We start from the raw sequence: 24,069 nt of genomic DNA on the forward strand, positions 1-24,069 counted from the left end.
TTATAATCCAAAATATAATATAAATGTCTATAAGTCTAAACTGATATAAATGATTAAATAAATAGATAGTAAATGGGAGACAGACAAACCTCCAATGCAGAAGAATTGCAGTTTGTGAAGACACTTCACCTTTAAAGAAGCAGAGCATATCTCCTCACTCAAGTGTTAATTACATATAACAACTGCCTTCCAAAGAATACAGTGTGGAATAGGAGAAAAAAAGAATAACTTTCCAATGGAGACACCTGACAAACACAACATCTACAGGTGATTAATATTAACATCAACTGTGGTAAGTCATGTTGAAAGTATGTGCCCTTGATATGATGTGATGAGAATGGTATTTTACTTCTATAATCTTCATTTGAAAACCCAAAACTCCAGTCGAATTATGAGAAAAGCTTCAGACAAATCCCAATTGAAGGACAGTCTACAAGATAACTGACCAGTAATTCTCAAAACTCTCAAGGTCATTATAAATAAAGAACGCCTGAGAAACTGTCACAGGAAAGGAGTCTGATATAACATGATTACTAAATGGAATTTGGTATCCTGGATGGGATCCTGGAAGAAAAAAAGAGACATTTAGGGAAAAATCAGTAAATCTGAATAATGTATGAAATTAAGTTAATGATAATGTATCAATATTGGTTCATTAATTGTGACAAGTGTACTATTCTAATATAATATGTTATAATAGAAGAAACAGAATATGGAATATGTAGACCGTCTCTGTATTATATTTACAATGATATTTGTAGATATAAAAGTGTTCTAAACTTTAAATAACAGAATATGGCAGCTGTCTTCAAATACTGGAGAGGATCTCACATGAAAACAGTTGTGTTCTCCACTGCGCTTTCCAAGATTAGATCTAAATTAATGTGTGGTCACAGTCCAGACATATAACAAAAAATGACAATTTCACATTGCACACACACACATCTTTATTTAGAAAAGCTTGACCCAGATGGTAGTGAGATATCAGAAGAATTTTTTAAAAGGCTGGATGATGAACAGTGATGCGGTACTATAATTCTAGCAGCACATGGATATTATATTACTGTCTATTATGGCCTGTGGGCTGGCCACCTGTTTTTGTAAATAAAGTGTTATGGGAACACAACCATGATTGTTTGTTTATGTATTATCTATGGCTGCTTTTATACTATAATGGCAGAGTTGAGTAGTGATAACAGAGTATGACTTTCAAAGCTCACCATATTTATTACTGGTCCTTTACAATGAAACTTTGCCAATCCCTGCATTAGAAAATATCACCAACATTTTGGGCCTTTAATTACCATAATTCCACATTCTCTCCCTCTCCACATGAGCCTAGGTTGAATGCTTATCTGTTATCAATATTCAATCCACACTTACTCTATTGAAGGTTCTGCTTAATACGCCGTGCTTGCCAGCATGGCCTATCAACTTAACTAAAGAGAAGGCAAACATTGCCTCCAAATAAACAATGATGATCACACAAAACCATGACATCAAATGTCGCATCTATGTGGTCCCTGAGGACAGGTGTAAAAAGTGAATAACCAGATAAGCAGTGAAGCATGTAATATTAGTGTATGCAACATTACCCGTAGCACATTGTTTTAAATCCATTTCTGCCCCTTTCACCCCAGACCTCATCTCCTACCAGTAGTAGAAAGGTGACACTAATGCTACAAAACACGTGGTTTCATAAGCATAGAAAGTATGAGTTGTTTATTCTTTGTCTCCAATTTTTCTAACAGAAATCTCCTTCCTTCCTCCCTTCCATTTATCTTCTCTTCTTTTCTATTTCCTTGTAATAATTTCTTTGTTCATTTATCTTTTGAAAATGTATTGTGTATAAAAGTGACATCCAGAGTCAATGACACAACTTCTTCCCTAAGGAACTCATCTCATTTTGGAATAGTCTGAGAACTACTCCAAAATGTATTATGACTTATTAAGTAGTATAACAAAGGTACAAATAAGGCCCTATTATGAAAGATTTTCAGAGGAATTGAGGTGTGTGCAACATTTTTTATTGCTTACTCCTACAAGTACCAAATAAAGAAGATATTTGGCCTTAAAGTTTTAGCACAGAGCATCAAGACTCACTCACTGCTTCCCACATAAAAGTGGATTGTAGAAATAATAAAGTATGACTCATCATTATGTTTATAGTACATGGAAGTTCACAAGTCATTTTTATATTCAGTATTCCAAAGACAGGCTTGTGCAAAACAAAAGATCTAACAGACAGAAGAGGTGAGTATGTGGTATATATGCATCCCTGCTGTCATTTTATACCCAAATCTCTGTTCCATAATGCTGTTTCCCACAGAGTTCATTCATGACTTACATCTCTTCTCAGCAGGAGGCTCTACAGCCCCACAAAATCTGACATGCAGGTTGAAAAAAGTGTGCAATCTTTTCTGTAAATTACATCTTAAAAATATGAAAGCTACTATGTAATGGCACCTGTTGCTTGGAAAGTGTAATCAAGTGAGAGTGAGTAAAAGAGAATGAGAATGAGTAAGCTGTGTAACTCTGGGGCTTTTATGTGCAGCTCCTAGAACCTTATTTTTATCAAACTGAATTTGCCTTGAGGGTAATTATTACATCCTGCAATCCTTGTTTTCTTAGCCTATCACAATGTTCAGTACCAAAGTGCTCAAGTGAGTTTGGCTTAATTGAATGGATTTTATTTTTCCTTGACAGTGTCAATTCTCCTCGGCATCCCCTGGTGACAATGTCTCCCTTGATATCTTAGGGGCCTTTTCTTTATTTGCCAGGGCTAAATTCTGCAGCTTGAATAGTCATGGATTTGACGTCACTGGTCTTTTTAAGTTATGCTGGCTCTACCTGTTATTTGTGAAGAAGTGGGCTTGCTTTGTCAGGAAATGGGGTGGAATAGTTTTCTCATCAATTATTCTCTTTACTCTTTGCACTGCTCTTCTTTCCACCAATGTTGTTCTACCTGTCAGGAAAAAAGATCACCACCTCCAGTATTAATATTTTCTGATTTGGTGCCAAAGATGTAAGCTTTTCTCTTTTAGGATCTCACTCTAAACTTAGTGCCACATTTACTTTGCACATACCAATCTCCATAATTTTCATCCCATCCAAAACTTCACAATGCTTTTCTTCTTATTTTAAGTTGTCTATTAAAGAAAATGTAAAAACTGATGCAGCTCTCAATTCCACTCCTAGCCAGATTTCTCCCTAAAGCCTCTGTTTAGAGTAGGCTGATATAAATGACTCTGGATTAAACCCAATGTACCACTTCACAAGATGTAAAACTCCAAATTGTCCCTCCCTTTTCAAGGGGCATCTTTGCTCCACCCTACAATGGGTTGAACTGGAGGGTATACAGTATTCTAGACTAAGCCAAGTATTTAATAGATGAGTTATCAGCATAACAGAGATACTCTCAGATAGATCAAGGGGACTGACACTCTTCCTTCCCAAGGGTCTCACATCCAGAGCAAACCATCCTGTCTATAATACTAGAATTGTGTTTCCAAGAAAGTACTGTAGCAATATGAAGGTCACTTTGGTAGTAAGTCCCTCCCCCTGTATCTATGATTTAAAATAACTCAGGCCAGTTCATAGTAATTTTTTGGACCCTATCTGCTCTTTACAATTATAAATATCAAGACTCCAAAGTGCCCCCATGAAAATCAATATTGGTCAAAAATCACTTATCTGGACATTTAATTATCTCATTCTGTCTCACTGTCACCTCTACATCATAAATTCTCTGAGCCTCAGTACCTTCACTTATAAAATCAGTATTATTATATTCTCCTTCCCAAAGGATCATTTAAAAATCCAAAACGAGTTAATGCAAGAAAAATATTTCTCACAATGATGCGCATTTATCAAGGGCTCAATAAATAGTAAGTGCATTGTACAATATAGAAAATCTGGAAAAGGTCTTTAAGGGAACAATCTATTTTCTTTTCATATAGATAAGAATGAGAAAGTATCTTTTAACTTTCTCACCACAACACTTTTTACAAATAAGCAAATGGTCCATTTGGCCAGGGAAATACTACTTTGTAGAAAATCTAAGCCAGGCATGGAAGATGACTAGGAAGATCAATTTTTCACCATATTAAGACAAGAAAAAATTTACTTTATGAAGGGAACAGCTTTGAAAATGTTAAAATTTCAAGTTCTTTCATTTTCTTTCCCCTCTACTCTTCAAAGTTACAAATGTTGAGACTCCTAAATGCTCTGTGAGCTGCAACATTTATGTTATTTCTGTTAAAAATTCTCTAGCTGAAAATCTTCTGGCTTAGAAACATGTTCAATATTCTTTGCACACAACTGAGTATCAGGGAAAAAAAAGCAAAAAGAGCTCAGGATTTCTAAACTATATGTTGCAGAGGGCACGCACTGAGGTCAATTACTCTTTGCTAAAAGGGAGTCTCTTGGATATTCACTCAGAATCCATGTATTCCTGTCTTGCCACAATTGTGATAATGGTTGCTATTTGATATCTTGGTTTACAAAATACTTTTAGTATCAAATTAAAAATATCAGTTACCAGAGTGTTCTGGGTTGAGCTCGTATATATGCAAACCTATTCCCAAAGGCTGGGGGAGATGAGAGGCCAATGAAAGAGGCTGACAAATCCAGTTTTTCAGAAAGAAATAAAGGAATAGGGACTACCGAACAGAAATGATGCCTTGGGTGACTGTGAGACAGTGGATCCTCTATATTCACCATCCAGAAAATAGCCTTTAAGTAGCAAGCTTTTAGGATAAGCCAGGTGAAGCTGGTCATGTCTTCAGACTTTCTTGTCAAAGGATCATGAACATTTGGGTAGGTTAGAGAAGCATCTTTATGAGGTGTTATCTATGCTACAGGCACTGTTTAAAGACCTTCCTGCAGAACACCTATGTGAGGGTCAGACAGTGGTCATCATGGCAGTTTTGCTTCAAGGTGGCATTACTCTTGCCATGCAACATGCTGTTTTCCTACACCTGAGTTAGGCACACTAAAAGATATTAAGAAATTTAAAGGAACAGGAAAAGAAAGAAGTAACAGACTAACACTAAAATTAATCAGAAGAATTTCAATGTGAGGAACATTGAGAAAACAAACACTTAGGAATCCAAACACCACCATTGTTCCCCAGGAAAGTAATTATCATGGTTTGAAACATTAACCTGGGTGATATCAGCAACATGACAGAAGAGTAGGCTCTGGACTCTCCCTCTAGCTACAGATACACTGAATAAACAGCTACACATGGATCAATACCTCTAAGAGAAATCCATAAACTAGCTGAGAGTCTCCTGCACACTTGGTAAATGAGAAAACTACTCCACATTGACATGGGTAGAAAATGGGTAAGACACACACTTTTGTCATAAATCTCATTCTCAGCATAGCACCATACAACTGGGAGGGAATCCCTAACTCCAAGCTTCTCCCTGAGGAGCAAAGAGTGTGTTGAGACTACACATCTAGCACTACAACTTTTATCACTGCTCGAAGGGACTGGCTCCAAGCCCACTCACCTATCTCTGAATGAGGTTCAGCATTTACTAGTCTCCATGGACCACAAAGAAACAAGAGGTGGCTTTAAACAACTGCATAGAACTTTCCTTGCCTTTTCCTCCTAGCTCATCACTGAGCAAGCAGGCAATAAAGCTGAACTCTCAGCTTCTCCCTGGAAGAGGTTAGACCGCACATCCAATGTTCTGACTTTTCTAGCTGCTTCCAGAGGATCTGGCTTCTAACTTGCCTGTCTCCAGGAACTGACAGGACAAGAAATCACCAGTTTCCTTGAAATTGAATGGGTATGTGGACACTTCCTGTGGCCTAGAGATTGAACAGGCATGTGAGCATTTCCCTTGGCTCCTCCCTTCAGCTCATTCCATTGATAAAACCAAGAATGCAGCTTCTCACTATAAGGAACTGAGCTACACATCATTTGCCCCAACTTTTCTAGCTGCTATCCAAGGACTGACCTCTAACTTGCCTGTCTCTGAGAACTGATAGGGCCCAGCATTTGTTAGGTTTGTGGGGGACAGAGAGCAAAGCAGTGGTTTGAAATTGCATATAATCTGAAGGAGAATGCAGATATTTGCCACAATTCTTCTCCATGCTCACTACAAACAGATGATAAACTTCAACTCCTAGCTTCTCGCTGATGAAAGAAGGAATTGGGCCATGCGTCTAGCACCTCAACTTTTCTGTCTGCTACTCAAGAAACTGGCTTCTGTCTCACCTGTGTTGGTGCACTGATGGAACTTGGCATACTCTTGTTTACTGGGAGCTACTAAAAACAAAGGCAGTGGTTTGGACAAGCACCAAAGAAGGCAAGCACTTGGAAGAAGGCAAACAGAATCTCTGTCTGGGCTGATTGGCGAGGTTCATCTTCTGTACAAGGCAGTCTGTAAGGAGGGGCAAAGACAAATATTTTATCTAATGTGTAGAAACCAAAGACAGAATTAAGGAAACTAAAAAAATGGGAAAATATACTCCAAACAAAAAAAAAAAAAACAAGATAAATCTCCAGAAACCAATCCTAATAAAATGGAGGTATGTAATCTATCCAACAAAGAATCAAAATAACTGTCATAAAGGTGCTCACTAAAGTCATAAGAGCAATGAATAAACAAACTGAGAATTTCAACAAAGAGATAGAAAAAACTTATTTAAAGTACCAAGCAGAAAGCAGAGCTGAAGACTATGATAACTTAATTAAAAATGCAGTAGAGGAGTTTAGCAGCACACTCAGAAGAGAGGATGAGTGAACTAAAAATCACCCAGTCAGAGAAGCAAAAAGGAAATAGAAATGAAGAACAAAGAGTGGAGAAAAATAAAAAATAAATACAACTTAAAGGACTTATGGGACACTATAAATAGACTAATATACACATTATGAGAGTTCTATAAGGACAAGAGAAAGTAAAAGAAGCAGAAAGCTTAATAAAGAGTTAATGATAAAAAACACTTCCCAAATCTGGAGATGGAAATAAACAAACAGATCCAGGAAGCCCAAAAGACAACAAATAAGATGAATCCAAAGAGACCCACATTGAGACACCTTATTATTAAACTGTCAAAAAATAAACACAAAAAGAATTTTGAAAGCAGCAACAGAAAAGTGACTAGTTTTATACAAGGGAATATCATTAGACTAGCATAGAATATTTCAGTAGAGAACTTGAAGGTTAGATGGGAATCAGATGAAGTATTCGAAGTGTTGAAAGCACTTTAAGCAAGTAGTATTTATCCCTGCAATGCAGTTAGTTTAACATACACTAATCAATCAACATGATATATCACATTAATAAAATAAAAGATGAAAGCCATATTATAACCTCAATGATATGGGGAGAAATGCTTAACAAAAATCAACATCCATTCATGATAAAAAAATTTTCAACTAAATAGGTATAGAAAGAACTTATCTCAACACACACACACACAAAAGGCCATTTAGTGAAAAGTCTATATCTGGCACCACAATCAATGAAATGAAAGTAAAACCTTCCTTTCTAAGATTCAGTAGAAGGCAAGGATGCCCACTTTTGTGACTTTTATTTAATATACTACTGGAAGTCCCAGCCAGAAATATTAGGTTAAAAAAACTAATAATAATAGACACCCAAATAATAAAGGAAGACCAAAAAGTCTGTGTTTGCAGACATCATGATTATATATGTAGAAAACTCTAAAGACTCTATTTTAAAAACTGTTGAAATAAACAAATTCAGTAAAGTTGCAGGATATAAAATCAAAATACAAAAATGAGTAGCATTGTTTTTAACATCAACAGTGCACTATTTAAAAGGAAATCAAGAAAACAATTACATTTACAATAACATCAAAAGTAACAAAATATTTAAGGAATACATTTAGCCAAGGAGGTGAAAGACTTGCAAAATGAAAACTATAAAACATTGATGAAATAAACTGAAAAATAAATAAATAAATTGAAATACATGCAGTATTTATGGATTAAAATTAATTTTGTTAGATGTCCACACTTACCAAAGCGATCTACAGATGCAATGCAATCTCTGTCAAAGTTCTGATGGTATTTTTCACAGAAATAGAAAAAAACAATCTGTTCTGGAAAAACTTTCAAACCATGTTTTTCCTCTGCTCTCCTACCAACATAACAACAATCAACACAGAAAACTTCTGTGATCCCAAAATATATGAGGATTTCTCCTCACTAGCAAGTAAGCAATCAATTGTGCGGTGGATACCAGCACAATTCAATCATGACACTATCTGCCTAGAGATAATGTCAGACCCCACAGGTTCAGGGCTAAGTTCCCAGGACTCCCCATAATTGCTGCACTGCACCATCCTGACACCAGTCGTCAAGTCTGGGCCTCTGGAACTTCTGACAGACTGGCTTCAAGTTGAGGTTCCCATAACCCCCTTTTTGTGTACGATTAATTTGCTGGAGTGGCTCCTAGAACTCAGGGAAACACTTACTTACATTAACCAGTTTATTACAAAGGATACAGATGAAGAGATGGGTAGGGCGAGGTATGCAGGAAGGGGCACAAAGTTTCCATGCCCTCCCTAAGCATGCCAGTTTCCAGGAATATTCACGTGTTTAGCTGTCCACAACTCTCTGAACCATGTCCTTTGGGTCTTTTATGGAGATGTCATTGCTTGACCATGATTGAAGCATGGACAACCATGTCAAAATGTGATTGGACAAAAAGGGTACAATCTAAACCCAGCAAGGCCTGTCTGTACAGATTCTTCTTGGTCTCTCTGTTTAGCATTTCCTTTTCCAAAGTATGAGCAGGACATTTTCTGGAATAAGGGTCTTATGCCTCAAAATCAGATTAGAGTCTTACCTTAGGCAGGTGAAAAGAGGGAAGGATAAGGTCAGAGAGACAGAGACAGAGAGAGATTCTATTTCCTGAGGCCTGCTCCTAAGGCTTAAAGCACCCAAACATTATAACAAAATATTGTAACAAAGGCAATGGGTGTTATGAGCCAGGAAACATGGACAAAAAACTGTGTGTGTGTGTGTGTGTGTGTGTGTATGTATATATGTGTGTATGTATATATGTGTGTATATATATATATATAAAATCACCTAATATCACACAGTATAAAATTCATATGGTACCACAAAAGACCACAGGTAGTCAAAGTAATCTTGCACAAGATTAACAAAGCTGGAGGCATCATACTTTTTTATTTCAAACTATATTATAAAGTTATAGTGATTGAAATAGTATGTATTGGCATACAAACAGACACAAACACCAGCAGAACGGAGAGCCCAGAAATAAATCCATGCATATTTGATAAATAAGTCTTTCACAAGGGCACCAAGAATGCATAATAAGGAAAAGACAACCTTTTCAATAAATGACGTTGAGAAAACAGGGTCTCAACATGCAGAAGAATTATATTGGATTTTTACATCACACTATACATAAAAAGCAACTCAAAATAGATCAAGGACTTAAATGTAAGACCTGAAACCATAAAACTCCTTAGAAGCTAACATAAGAGAAAACAGAAAAACTTAAGAGAAAGATCCTTTCACATAAATCTTGGCAATGATTTTTTTGGATATGACACCAAAAACAGGTAACAAAAGCAAACAAACAATTGGGACTATATCAAACTAAAAATGTATACACAGCAAAGGAAATAATTAACAGAATGAAAAGGCAAGCTACAAATTGGGAGAAAATATTTGTAAAACATACATTTAATAAGGAGTTAATATCTAAAATATGTAAGGAATTCATACAACTCAAAAACACAAAAACACATAACCTTATTTAAAAATAAGCAAAGGATCTGAATAGATGTTTCTCAAAAGAAGACATACATATGACCAAAACGTGTAAGAAAAAGTGCTCAACATCACTAATCATCAGGACATGTAAATCAAAATGACAATGAGATAACACATCACTGTTGTTAGAATGGCTATTATGAAAATGTCAAAATGTAAATGTTGGTGAGTATGTAGGGAGAAAGGAATCCTTTTACACTGTTGGTGGGAGTGTAACTTGGTATGGCCATTACAGGGCTTTTTTAAAAAAATTAAAAATGGATCGAGCATATGATCCAGCAATGCCACTACTGAGTATATATCCAAAGGATATGAAATCATTTTCTCAAGCATGATGTCTGCAATCCTATGTTTATTGCAGCATTATTCACAATAGCCACGATAGGGAATCAACTTAAGTGTCCATTGACAGATGAATGAGTAAAGTGAGATCTATATACGTTCACAGACAGTTCAGTCTTAAAAAGTAAGGAAATCTCATTATTTGCTACAACATACAGAATACTATATTGAGTGCAATACGCCAAACACACAAAGATAAATAATGTATGATCTCACTTATATGTAAGAGAATACACTTTAGCATGAAACTAAAGGGAAGTATACAACAATACTAAGAACATCATTTTAAACACGTCTTTGGTAACTTTAAGACAAAACATCCTTTGGATTAGTTACTAGAAATGTCATTGACCAAAAGTAGGTGCTTCTAACTTTGATGTATAGTGCTGTCTACTTCTCCACAAAAATGTAAACTGAAAAAAAATAATTCCAAGTGTATCATGCATTGGTGGATGCTCACCTCTAAATTATACTCCTTGTGAGAATGAGAAATCACACTGTTAACTATTAGAAACAGGCTAGTCTTGATTTAAGACCCAAAGTGATTACAGTCAGACCAAGAAATTAGCTGTAATTTGGATTCCTTTTTAAATCATTTTAACCAAGAATAAAGGAAAAGTATGCAATTAAAAATCACCATTCACGGACATAAAACTTATATTTAACCTTTAATATGTTCCAGACCCTCTGTACAAAATGATGTGCTTAACTTGAAGGAGATTATCCAACATGTTGGTGAACTGAATAGACTGGTTGCAACTATGGCTACAATTATTCCCCTATCCGTATACAGAACCCTTCGTAATGTGACTCTGTGGCTCCTCCCACCAAGAGGTAGACTTTATTCCCCACCTCGAATCAGTGCTGTCCACGTGACTTGTTTTGACAAGTAGAATGCAACATAGGTAACATTTTGCCGGTTCAGAGTCAGTGCATCAGCTCACTCTTGGAAACTTGTCTAGTCACTATAAATTGGCCTACCCTGCTGAATGACAAGAGGCATATGGCCAGTTTTCCCCATCACTGCAGCCAAGGGCCAGCCAAGTCTCTAAAGCAGAGCCACAGATGCATGAGTAAATCCAGCCAAGACCAAAAGACCAACTAGCTAAGCCCAGCTCAAATTGCCAAACTACAAAAGCAAAAGCTAATATATGGTTGCCATTTTAAGCAATTAACTTTGGGAGTGGATTTTTATACAAATAAAGTTAACTGGTACATTGAGTATCTTTCTCATAAAATTTATTTAAGAGTAAAGAGAAGAGCTCCCAGAACTGGGAGAATAGGGAAATATTTTTTCTATAAAACACAGCTTTTGGGCTGATCCTTGAAGGAACTAAAATTCAACAAATAATATTTACAAAGGAGTATTCCAAGCAAGTAGAACCATCCCATAGTTATCAACTCTGGGGTATATTAGAGGAATGTTTTATGGACACTGTTTAAAAGATGGAGAATACTACACTATAGGGTGAAAGCACTTTTAGCATAGGATTATTGTAAAAATAAACAAATCAAAATATGTTAAGCACCAGAACAGTACCTAGTATGTAGTAACTGTTAGCTATGTCTTATGTCTAGTTAAGAGTTTGATTTTTTGTTTACCTATCAGACTGTTTTGTGCTATGTGTGCCCATGCACACATGGATATGTGTAGGAGGCAGCCAAGCACAGAAGGTAGGGAAAGAAATTTCTGGGAAAGGTGGAAGCATGAGCATAGAAGTGAAATATTTGGGCCATGCCTCTACATAGTGGCTTGTAGTTATACAAAGAATTTTCAAACCGCTTTTTGCTCACTGTCTACAGCAAACTGAATAATTCAGCACATGCATATTTGTGACTTTTACATTTCAGGCACTGTGCTAATTAACACTTGAATAATGTAGGATCAACTATAGGTAATATTAAATTTATGGACCCCAAAAGTCTTGCATCTTACCAAGAGTTCCTCTTTAAATTTCCTAAGAGGAAACTTAAATAAAATATTCAGCCCAATTCTAGTAAGTGTTCACCTTTGTGTATTAACATTGTCCCAATTTAAAATTATTCTTCTATTTTTATCATTTTTAATACACCGAATTAGTGTCTTTATTTCAGGTTCCCAATTTTTTTTAAAATAGGGAGAAACATTAACACCTAGTGAAAAAAATTCTTAGCCAGATTAGTCACTCCTAGGTTTTTTGCTTTGGAAGGTGAGTCACAAGCCTACATTTGAAAGCAACTTTTTATAAACACAAATCTATAGATTAAACTGACAGGAGAATAATGTAGATTTGTTTGCATTTATAAAGTTTGCCTCCACACATTTCTTATGTCAGAGTTACTCCTTACTGTATCAATATATTGATGTTTCAAAATCTTCTTCTTGATTTTTATTATAGATTTAAGAAAGGGTTTGTCATCCATGGCACTATTGACATCTTAGATTGGATGAGGGGAAGAGGCTTTCTATAGGATGTTTAGCATCATCTCTGAAACCTGGTATGGGAATTTTGCTTCATTCATTTATTTGTTTTATTTAGAATATTGTTGAAATAGTATGGAATAATCCAAGAGTCTAAGTGACCTCTAACAATCACAGCTGGCAATAACTAAATTCATGAAATTACAAAGTATAGCAATGACTTTCAAACTGTAAAACATAAGACCAAACTGTCTTTAGAATGATCAATTTGTAACAAAACAGCAGGAAGTGTATTTCCCTTCTAAAGAAACAGATATATTTCATTAATTATCATGTTAAGAGAAAAAAGGCCCTATTTGTTTAGCAAACAATAGACAGAACTACATGTTTTTATCAAGGATTTTCTTCTTTTCCTTGCAAAATACTCATTCAACTCCGCTGAGTTTTTAATGTGCAGCATTTCATGTGCAATAAAACCATTATGTTAATATAACAGATGTCTTTCAAACTGTCAAACATTAATTACAATTAACCAGAGTGTTTTTAAAATACGATTAAATTGTGACTTATTTTGAATTATGGTTCAACAAGCTAATGTTCTTTTCTCAAAGACTACATATTGACTGATCATGGTAAATAGTGATTGCAAGATAGATTTTTTAAACACTATACTCAGAAAATAATGTGATATTTTGTGCACTATCTTTGAAACGCTTCTCAGTCCTTTGCATATAGTGCAATAGATGTTTACTATATTTAGAGCAAAAACATGTCTGTATTAAGCAGAGGCTGAAAAATGCCAATTTAAAAATTCTTATCAAGAAGCAAGGGTTCTAAAACCACTTAGCAATCTTGAATATGTTTGTAATAATTTATTTTTGGTAATATTTAGTATCTGCAGAAAAGGAGATTGCAATCTTTAATTTTTAGATTCTTCTAGCAAAGCCTCAAAATAGTAAGTAGACATTGATCTGGGTAGATCAATGTTTGTCTTGTAAATGTTAAAATCCCTAAAATGCACTTGCATAATGCATGTCAATTTGACTTGTAAACTTTTGACTAATATTACTAATTTGTATTATAATTTAAACTGATATTGAACTTAAACATATTAAATCTATATAATAAAACAGGTATTCCCTAACTTAGATATTATTTGATACCTGCTGACCATACTATAAAATACTATACTATAGTATTCCATTACTATAAAATAGTAGAAGTTAAAATTATGTGGTACCCTTAAAACATCACTAACTCTAAAACCAAATTTAGTCTCAAATTCCTGTCATATCACTTACTATGGATGTGAACATGAGCAACTCATTTGACATTTACTTTCTAACTTTCTCATCTATAAAACAAGACAACTGGCTGGGCGCAGTGGCTCACACCTGTAATCCCAGCACTTTGGGAGGCTTAGGCAGGCGGATCACGAGGTCAGGAGATCAAGACCATCCTGGCTAACACGGTGAAACCCCGTCTCTACTAAAATACAAAAAATTAGCCAGGTGTGGTGGCGGGTGCCTGTAGTCCCAGCTACTTGAGAGGCTGAGGCAGGAGAATGCCTTGAACCTGGGAGGCGGAGCTTGCAGTGAGCCAAGATTGTGCCACTGCACTCCAGCCTGGGCGACAGAGAGAAAGTCCGTCTCAAAAAAAAGAAAAAACAAGACAACTAAAATAAATTCTACCTCCCACTTTGTCGTTTTATTTTGTTGTGTATTTTTCTCAGGCCCATTCTGGCACTTGGTAAATATTGGATGAATATCAGCTCCATTAAATTTCCATATGGGGAGTTCCAAAATTTGACGTGTGACATGTTAGAAAATTCTTAATGTATTTCTGGTATTTGTAGTTGAGAGATCAAATAATTCTAATGAAAATAATATTTTCATTAGAAAACACCGTGCATAAGAAATTCTGTGATGAACAGAATAACAAGTTCCCAATGATGTCCACGTCCTAATCCCACAAACCTGTGAATACATTACCTTACATGACAAAATAAACTTTGCAGATGTGATCATAGTTAAGAGCCTTTTATTTAGGGCTTATTTTTCAAACTATACAAATAATAAAATGAAAGTTATACCTCTGACATTAACTTCCAAAATGGATTAATCAGCCCTGTACCATTTCTCTATTAAAATAATTTCAGACTTCCTTTCTGCTAAAATCGTTTTGGTGGAACATATCAGATTATTGTTTGTTCCTCTAAAAGTAGGGAACCAAAGCAATCAACCTCAACCTCTTTCAAAGTCATCAATTTTACCTAAAAAATTTTTTTTCAAAATCCAATTCCAACACTTCTAATAAGTCTCGTAATAACTCTGGTTTCCTCTTAATACTTATAGTATTAAGTATTGTATTGTATTGAATATCCTATAAAGCACTTACTATTCATCCTATAGTATTATACATTATCTGGTAGACTTTAAACTCCTCAACTGTTACATAAAATTTGTTGGAAAAAACATATACATAGGTATAAATAGTATTTATTTATATATTTTATAAAACATTTATTTAATCCCACTACATGCAGGCACTGTTCTTTTCAGAAAAGAGTAGAAATGCTTAACAATCAGAAGATCCTTGTAAAGAAAACTCTGTTTGTTTAAAAAGATTATTATAATCTGATTAAAAATTTTAGCAAAGTTACACACTATACATAATGTATGAGTAAGACCTTCAGCAGGAAAGAAGATCCAGCCCAAGAAACCACATATAGGGGGAATACACACATGTACGTGAACAGAGTTAAGGGATACTGAGGCACCCAAAGACTAGCAACAGTAGTAATGCATTATCATCCCTAAGACAAAAAGAGCAAGAAGACATTTATGCGCCCAAAAAACAAACTTAAAAAAGCTCAACATCACTGATCATTAGAGAAATACAAATCAAAACCACAATGAGATACCATCTCACATCAGGCCGAATGGCAATTATTAAAAAGTCAAGAAACAACAGATGCTGGCGAGGTTGGGGAGAAATAGGAATGCTTCTACGTTGTTGGCAGGAATGTAAATTAGTCTGACCACTGTGGAAGACAGTGTGGCAATTCCTCAAAGACCTAGAACCAGAAATACCATTTGATCTAGCAATCCCATTACTGGGTATATACCCAAAGAAATATAAATCATTCTATTACAAAGATGCATGCATGCATATGTTCCTTGCAGGACTATTCACAATAACAAAGACATGAAATCAACCCAAATGCCCACTGATGATAGATTGGATAAAGAAAATGTGGTATATATACACCATGGAATACTGTGCAGCCATAAAAAGGAACGAGATCATGTCCTTCTCAGGGACATGGATGGAGCTGAAAGCCATTATCTTTAGCAAACTAACACAGGAACAGAAAACCACATACCACATGTTCTCACTTATAAGTGGGAGCTGAACAATGAGGATACATAGACACAGAGAGGGGAACAGCACACACACTGAGGCCTGTAGATTGGGGAACGGGGGGAGGGAGAGCATCAGCATAAGTAGTTAATGCATGTGGGGTTTAACACCTAGGTGATGGGTTGATAGGTGCAGCAAACTACCATAGCACACGTTTACCTATGTAATGAATCTGCACATCCTGCACATCCTGTACATGTATCCCAGAACTTAAAATAAAATTAAATTTAAAAAATAATAAAAACAAAAAAGACATTACAAAAAGAGCAAGAAAAAATAGAGAGTTACTGGAGCACAATGTGAACTGCAGCCATGGAGGAAAGGCTGTGTAACAGGAAAGGGGCCACGGAAGGACACAGCCATGCCAGGAACAAAGCTTAAAATAGGTAGAGCACAGGAAGGAATGGCCTCCTCTTCCACTGACTCCTGCATCCCACAACTTGTGATTTTTTTCTGGGTGCCATAGTCTTAGCCCAAACAAATGACATAAAGCAAGAGTAGGGAAATGGGGGAAGCACTTGGAATCAGACTTCTGAGCACTGGGGCAGGAAAGAAAAGTCTGGACCATGAATCTGAGTACATAGAGGTAGGGTTGCGCAAAGGCAGGATAAGAAGCATACATACTCAGCGTAGAAAAACAGGTATGCCGGTTATATTTGAATAGAAGGGAAGGGAGATCTACAGGGAGAAGGTTAATTGGAAAGACAGCAAAGGCATTCCAAGTAGAGACAATTGCACAAACATGTGAGAAGACCTTGGAATAACAAGAAGGTCAGTGTGCCTCCAAAGAGCAGGTATTGGCTGGAGGAGTCTGGGAAAGTATCTGTAATCTATATCATGTTACCTCTAGTGCCTGAGCCACAAATGTGAGCAGATATTCACTGACTAGTGTTGGGTGAATGAATGACCAAATGAATTAACTGAAGTTTCTTTTATGCTGATTTTTACGCAAATCAAGAACGGCAGATGCAGTATTTCTGATCATCATACCGTAGTTCTAGTACGTGCTCTCTTGTGAAATATGTTCTGATAATTCAACTTCAATGGATTCCAATTGTTTTTCCCATTAGCTTTTTGTTGTTGTTTGTAATGAATAATACACTCTGGCCTTGAAATGTTGAGTACAATTTCATACCAAGATATGCATATGCTTTTTTGTAATATTTTAAATTTCAAAGGAAATTGAAAATTTGTAGTAATTACTATTACTACTTTTATTTAATTAAAATGAAGTTCAGAAATATAGTACCAGATAAGATAAAAATAGAACACAAAATATAATGTTAATGATTATTAGAAATAAAATAAAAATTGAAAAAATGAATATACAATCTCACAATATTTTTTCATTTCAATACCTCTAAAGTCTGTTGGTACTAATTAATAGCCTAATGTCTTAAAGTTCATGAAAAAAATAAGATCTATAGGCTACACAAATTAAACCACCTTAGGAGAAACTGATATTTATCAATACCCAGTATAAACCTTACGTTTACCAGCTCAGGCAGATGTCATTGTATTATATCATCATCACAACATTTCTTGAGTTTTTCTAATGCTCTTATTTCTATGACAAAGACATTGTATGGGCTATTTCATTTAGATATCATAATAATCCAGTGAAGTAGGGACATTTATCCCCACTTTAAAGATGAGAAAACTGCTTCAAAAAGTTTGAGTAGTTTGCATTAAAATAGATTAAACTGTAGTGTCAGAGGCATTAGAAGCAGACTGACTCCTATTTTGAGTGGAAGCTGGGTAAAATGAGGCTGAGACCTACTGGGCTGCATTCCCAAGACATTAGGCATTCTTAGCCACAGGATAAGATACAGGTCACAAAGACCCCTCTGATAAAGCAGGATGCAGTGAAGAAGGCTGCAGAAACCCCCCAAAACCAAGATGGCGACGAAAGTGACCTCTGGCCATCCTCACTGCACACTAATTATTGTGTATTATACCTAATTATAATGCATTAGCATGCCAAAAGACACCCACCAGTGCCATGACAGTTTACAAATGCCATGGCTACTACGTCCAGAAGTTACCCTTACATGGTCTAAATGGAAGGAGAATCCTTAGTTCTGGGAAATCCTCATTCCCTTTCCCAGAAAACTCATGAAATAATCCACTTCTTGTTTAGCATATGAAGAAATAACCATAAACATAGCCAACCAGCCTTCAGGGCTGCTCTGCTTATGGAGTTGCCATTCTTTTGTTTCTTTACTTACTTAATAAACTTGCTTTCACTTTACTCTGGACTCACCCCAAAATTCTTTCTTCCATGAAATCCAAGAACTCTCTCCCTCAAGGTCTGAAGCAGGACCCTTTTCTGGTAACTATAGGGCTGGTATTCAGACTGAGATTTGATTTCACAGTCCACACCCCGAATCATTATGCTTTCCTGAATACGTGGCATACTTTTTAAAACTAGAAGTTCTACACCTATTTTTGTATGCACATAATCCAACTAATCTTGAGAATCTGGTTGAAGTGGCCTGTTCCCTGAAATCACTGCCCATTGCCTCAGTCAGAAGTGATTGTTCCCCACATTTTGAGGCAGGAGGTAGGTGAGACTCCATTGGGGACTAGGTTGAAGACTGGCAGAAACTGGAAAGAGGAACTGAAAGTACCTTTCATAAGACATGCCCACCAGCACCATGACAGTTTGCCATTGCCATGGCAACACCTGAAAGTTACTGCCTACTTTCTAGCTTTTTCTGAATAACCAGCCCCTTAATTAACATGTCTGTAAAAGGGGGTATAAATATGACTGCCTATGGAGTAACCTCGCTCTGCAGGAGCTCACAGAACTGTAACACTGCTGTCCACCTCAATAAAGCTGTTTTTTTTACCACCAGTTTGCTCTTGAATTTCTTCCTGAGTGAAGCCAAGAACCTTCCCTGCGTCACTTTGAGTTTCTAAGAGTTGCGATTTGAGTATAACAAATATTTGTTTTGAACATACCACGATGGAAGCACTGCTTTTCAAAACTTTTTTTGATTTTTAAAACAATATATAAGTAAAAATAAAATCAGTATACAGCTTATTGAATTTTCACAAAGAAAACATAGCACTGTAACATCCATAGCACTGTAACATCCAGAACAAGAAACAGAATGTTACCAAAATCTCAGAAATCTCCTATTGCTCCTTTTTTAAAAAATCATATTCCTTCTTCCATTCCCAAAGTTAACTGTTACTCTGATTTCCAAGAACATAGACTAGTTTGGGGCAGATATTATTTTAAGTACTTTACATGTAACTTACTCAATACTGTTGAGTCCTATGCACAGAGATAATCTATCTATACTTCTGTATGGTTCACGTGGCAAATAATACCTTACGCCTTGTTTTCTCATTAGTTGTGGCTATACCTATTTATTCCAGATAGACAATAAATTCCCAAAAGATAGGGTTTATATTTAGTTCATTATATCTTGTTTAACATTCAGTGTAGTGTGGGGCCTATCCACTTAATAAATATTTGCTGATTGACTAAATGAAGGAATAAATAAAATGAAACAAATAAATGTTTATTTAAAATGCTATGCAATGACACTCTAGAACCTCGGCAATACTAAAGCAATTTCCTCTCACAGCTGAAAGCACTGCTTTTTATTTCTCATTGCCACCAAAGAACACATTCCGTAAGCCCCAAGTCACTCAGTGTTTTCCAGTAATTGCGTATTTTCCATTAAATATAGTCATGTAAGCAGTAAAAATCTGTGCAGAACATGTAATGTTGTCTGATGGGATTTAGAAGAGAAGAATTTTTCCTTAATATGAATCGTCACTACTCAGGCAGCATCTTTCAGCCTCAGATTACAAAATACTTAACTGTTTTATTCGCTTTTTTCCTCTGCTGACATTTCTTATTGTTATAAGCAAGATGACTTTGATAAATCCCTCTCTACCACTTTCTCAGAAGTAGCAGTTCTGTTAGTTGTTAAAATACATTTCTCCCCAGTACTTACAAACTAATATTTTCATTACTATAAAATATTAAGCAAGAGAGGCAACATCAGTAAATGTCAAGACTAATCCTTCAGAGTTACTACTGGTTAAGATTTTAGAGGTTGATGAGCTGAGCTCACCTCTTCACCCAGAGAGGTGAAGTGAGTTGACTAATACTACCAGCTTGCTGAAAGAATTGCACACCTGGGAGCTCTGTCATGTTCATTCCACTACTCCACTAGAAAGGACTATCTTCTCCTTTCTAGTTGAAGGCCAGGTGATGAATCACCTCTCTTGATCTTGCCCTGAGATCCTTGTTCATTTCTTCTTAACTTAACCAGGGCAAGAGGGGTCCCTCTGCTTCAAATATTGCCCTCCTTTTCTTCGCTCTGCCTCTCACCAAAAGGGTATAAATAGCCCACACATTCTGGGCCATGCAGTACTAAAACAGAAGTCAGAAATGGATTGCAATTAAGATGAATGTTTACTTATCTTACCCTATGAGAGTCATGGAGCCTATGCTTCTATCAAATGAAAGGTCCAATTTTTGTCTCAGATTCCACTTGAAAGTTATTCATTGCACAAACCAAACAATGCAGTTTTGACCATTAGTGATAGCAAACACTGAAGATTTTTTGCAAATAGTAACAAAGACATGGATTTGAATTTTGGCAAGCTTCATGCGATAGCCCGAATAGTGCCCCACCCCCAAAGATGTTTTAATCCTAGTCTCAGAACCAATGAATATTTTACCACACATGATAAAAGGTACTTTGCATATGTGATTGATTTAAGGATCTTGGGATGGAGAGATTAACCTGGGTTATGCTCATGGGCCCATTATAATCGGGGGCAGGGGAAGGATTAGAGTCAGAAAAAAGTGATGTGTTGGGCAAAGAAAGACAAAGATTGGAAGATACTATGCTGCTGGAAGAAAGTTGGGGCCATAAATTAACAAATGCAGGAAGCTTCTGGAAGGTAGAGAAGGCAAAGGAATGAATTCTCTCTTGAGACCACAGAAATAGCACAGCCCTGCTAACCCATTTTAGATTTCTGACCTCTAGAGCTGCAAGAGTGACAAATCTGGGTTGTTTAAAGCCACTACTACATTTGTGATGATTTTTTACAGCAGCAATGCAAAATAATGTATACACTTCATGTTAAAAATTATGGGACAAAAGACTCGGATATACAGACTGAGGATCAAAAGAGATGAAGAGAAACCTGGAATAACAGAGAAAAACAATTTAATAGCTAAAATAGGTTAAGAATGTACATCAACTATTTAGAAGGAAAAGAAATGGAAAAATACTGGAATTCACTTCTTTATCCTTTATAGTATTTGAACATAATGCTCAATTGTATGGAATAGTAAAATTCTATGTTGTTTCTTCTGTACAGATTGGTTTGGTTCATTTCAAACTAAATAAACATTTACATCTTCATATAAAATCTTGTATTGAAGAACTCCTGCCAGATTTACTATAGATTAATGCATGTCCTCAACTGATTTTTGTAAAATTATAATTGTAAGTGGAAGATTTACATTATGCTAACAGGCAGATGTGTGTGTATTTGTATGTGTGTGTGTTGAATCACCATCTGGTTCTATATTTTAAAAGTTACTATTAACAAGAGTAAATAAAGCCCCTTGAACAAAATTTAAATTTCAATGTCATATATTCTCCTACATGAAATTATTTTAGTCAGCTAAATTTTAAAGTTTCCAGAATGTCACACTGAGGCCTGTTACACAGATAACTTTGTACAGAGTTGGAAAAGGCAAAACCAGAAAAAGAGAAGAAGCATGTGGTAAGCTAAATAATGACCCCCAAAATGTATCCACATCCTATCATCTGGAACCTGTGAATGTCACCCTACATGGCAGAAAAGGATGTTGTGGATTTGATTACATTAAAGATCTTAGAATGGGGGGATTATCTTGGATAACCCAAGTGGGCCTTCGGTGTAATCCACATGTGTCTTCATGAGAAGGAGGTTTGACACAGAAGGAGAAGGAAATGTAGCTGCAGAGACAGAGATTAGATGTACATGGCCACAAGCCAAGAAAGGCTGGCAGCCACCAGAAGCTGGTAGAGGCAAGAAGCAGATTATCATTTAGAGCTTCCGGAGGGAGTGTAACTCTACTGATACCCTGATTTCAGCTTAGTGATATCGATTTCAGGTATTAGATCTCTAGAACTTGGAGAGAACAATCGTTTTAAGCCACCAAATTTGTGATAATTTATTATAAGAGTCATGGGAAACATACAGATTTTGGTACCTAAAAACTACATATCTAAAACCTGGAACAAATATCTAAAATGTTATATTTAATTAAATACCTAAAACCTGTCTTTAAAAATCTTGTAACAAATACCTAAAAATGTGAACATGGCCTTGGAATTGAGTAATAGGTAGAGGCTCAAAAAATGTTGAGGTACTAGAAAGGAAAAGTCTATACTGCTTTAAACAGACTATTGGTAGAAAAATGTGTATTATAGGCCCCGTTGATGAGGGCTCAGGAGTAAGTTAAGAGAATAGGAGAGAAAGTCTCTATCATCTTAAAGTAGATGTATATTACCAACAACAGAATGTTGGTAGAAATATGCACATTAAAGGCTTTGCTGTTGAGGGCTCAGAAAAAAATAAGGAACTCGATCTGGGGAGCTGGAGGAGAAGAGACCCTTATAATATAGAAAGAGAAAGCCTAGCTGAATTCTGTCCTACAATTACGTGGAAGCACAACTTGTAAGCAAATAACTTGGCCGTTTTTCTGAACATTTTAGGCAACATGTTGAAAGTACAGTCAGATTTCTTCTTGCTGCTTATAATAAAATGCAAGAGGAGGGAGATAAATTGAGGAAGACTATCAAACAAAAACCAGGATTTCATGATTTGGGAAATTCTCTGCTTATTCATTTTGCAAAATAAGCTAAAACTAGATTTATTCTTAGGAAAATGTGTTCTGAAGAGAAAGTCAAGGGTGTGGTTAAACAACTATTACTCAGTGTCTCAAAAAGACCAAAAGGTGAGTGTATGCTCTCACCTGGAGAGTTCTTTGAGGAGATTAAGCATGTGACTCATGGATCCATTGAGCATCTCAGCAGAATCCAGGAATATAGATGAGAACACATAGGAAGGATCTTAAAAACCAAGCAAACAATACTGGGTTCCTCCTAAGTTTTATTCTTCAAGTCAGTAGTTTTAATATACATTAGTTTACATATTTTAAAAAACTGGGCCGGGTGAGGTGGCTCATGCCTGTAATCCCAGCACCTTGGGAGGCCAAGGTGGGCAGATCACCTAAGGTCAAGAGTTCGAGACCAGCCTGACCAACATGGAGAAACCTCATCTCTAGTAAAAATACAAAATTAGCCGGGTGTGGTGTCACCTACCTGTAATCCCCGCTACTCAGGAGGCTGAGGCAAGATAATCAGTTGAACCTGGAAGGCGGAGGTTGCGGTGAGTTGAGATGGTGCCATTGCACTCCAGCCTGGGCGAAAAGAGCAAAACTCCATCTCAAAAAAAAAAAACCTGATACCACCTTTATGAGTGAAGTATAATCATTCCCATTTTACATGTACAATATATTAGTTACAGTTTCACATGTACAATATATCAGATTTGTTTTTGATTGCAAGCAACAGAGACCACGGCAATTAACTTAAAAATGGGTGTTAGTGGAAGGTTCATAGGCAGCTCATAGAACTGAAGGAGAACGTAAACAATCAGATACTGGGAAGAGAATATAAACATTGCAAAATTCGGACATTGGAATTTTGGAGGTGTAGTAACCAGGACAAATGGATAGCGCTTTGGGGATGACTACCAGAATACATCAGTTCTAAACCTTTTCCATACTTGTGTCACTTCACTCAGGACTTCATTTCCCTGTACGGAGAGACTGGTGAACTTAGCCTGTGGAAACAATTAACATTGTGTGCCAGAGGAGGGCAGGATACCTGAATTGAAAGTCCCGTCAAGACCACTGCACTCCAGCCTGGGCGACAGAGCGAGATTCCGTCTCAAAAAAGAAACCAAAATAACAAAAAAAGAAAGTCCCGTCAAGAGCACAGGCAGGAGTGACTGAACTAAGTCTTCGCGGCACCGAGTTTGCCCTACTGCCGTCACCCGCACCACGGCTTGCTTG

General features: G+C 36.3%; 1 long non-coding RNA gene across 2 annotated transcripts; it reads right to left on the reverse strand.

Moving 5' to 3' along the window:
* Positions 1-2,668: 2,668 nt before the first annotated feature.
* Positions 2,669-24,069, reverse strand: LOC108583501. Of its 2 annotated transcripts, XR_002519271.2 has the most exons (4): positions 23,464-24,069; positions 23,315-23,362; positions 6,233-6,398; positions 2,669-2,965 (listed from the first exon to the last, which is right to left on the reverse strand). It is a non-coding gene; the product is annotated as an uncharacterized LOC108583501 (long non-coding RNA). The 2 variants fall into 2 exon arrangements; XR_001898234.3 differs by lacking the exons at positions 23,315-23,362; positions 23,464-24,069 and adding an exon at positions 8,005-9,062.

Source organism: Papio anubis, chromosome 18, assembly GCF_008728515.1.
Source record: "Papio anubis isolate 15944 chromosome 18, Panubis1.0, whole genome shotgun sequence".
In the NCBI taxonomy this organism is placed as follows: Eukaryota; Metazoa; Chordata; class Mammalia; order Primates; family Cercopithecidae; genus Papio; species Papio anubis.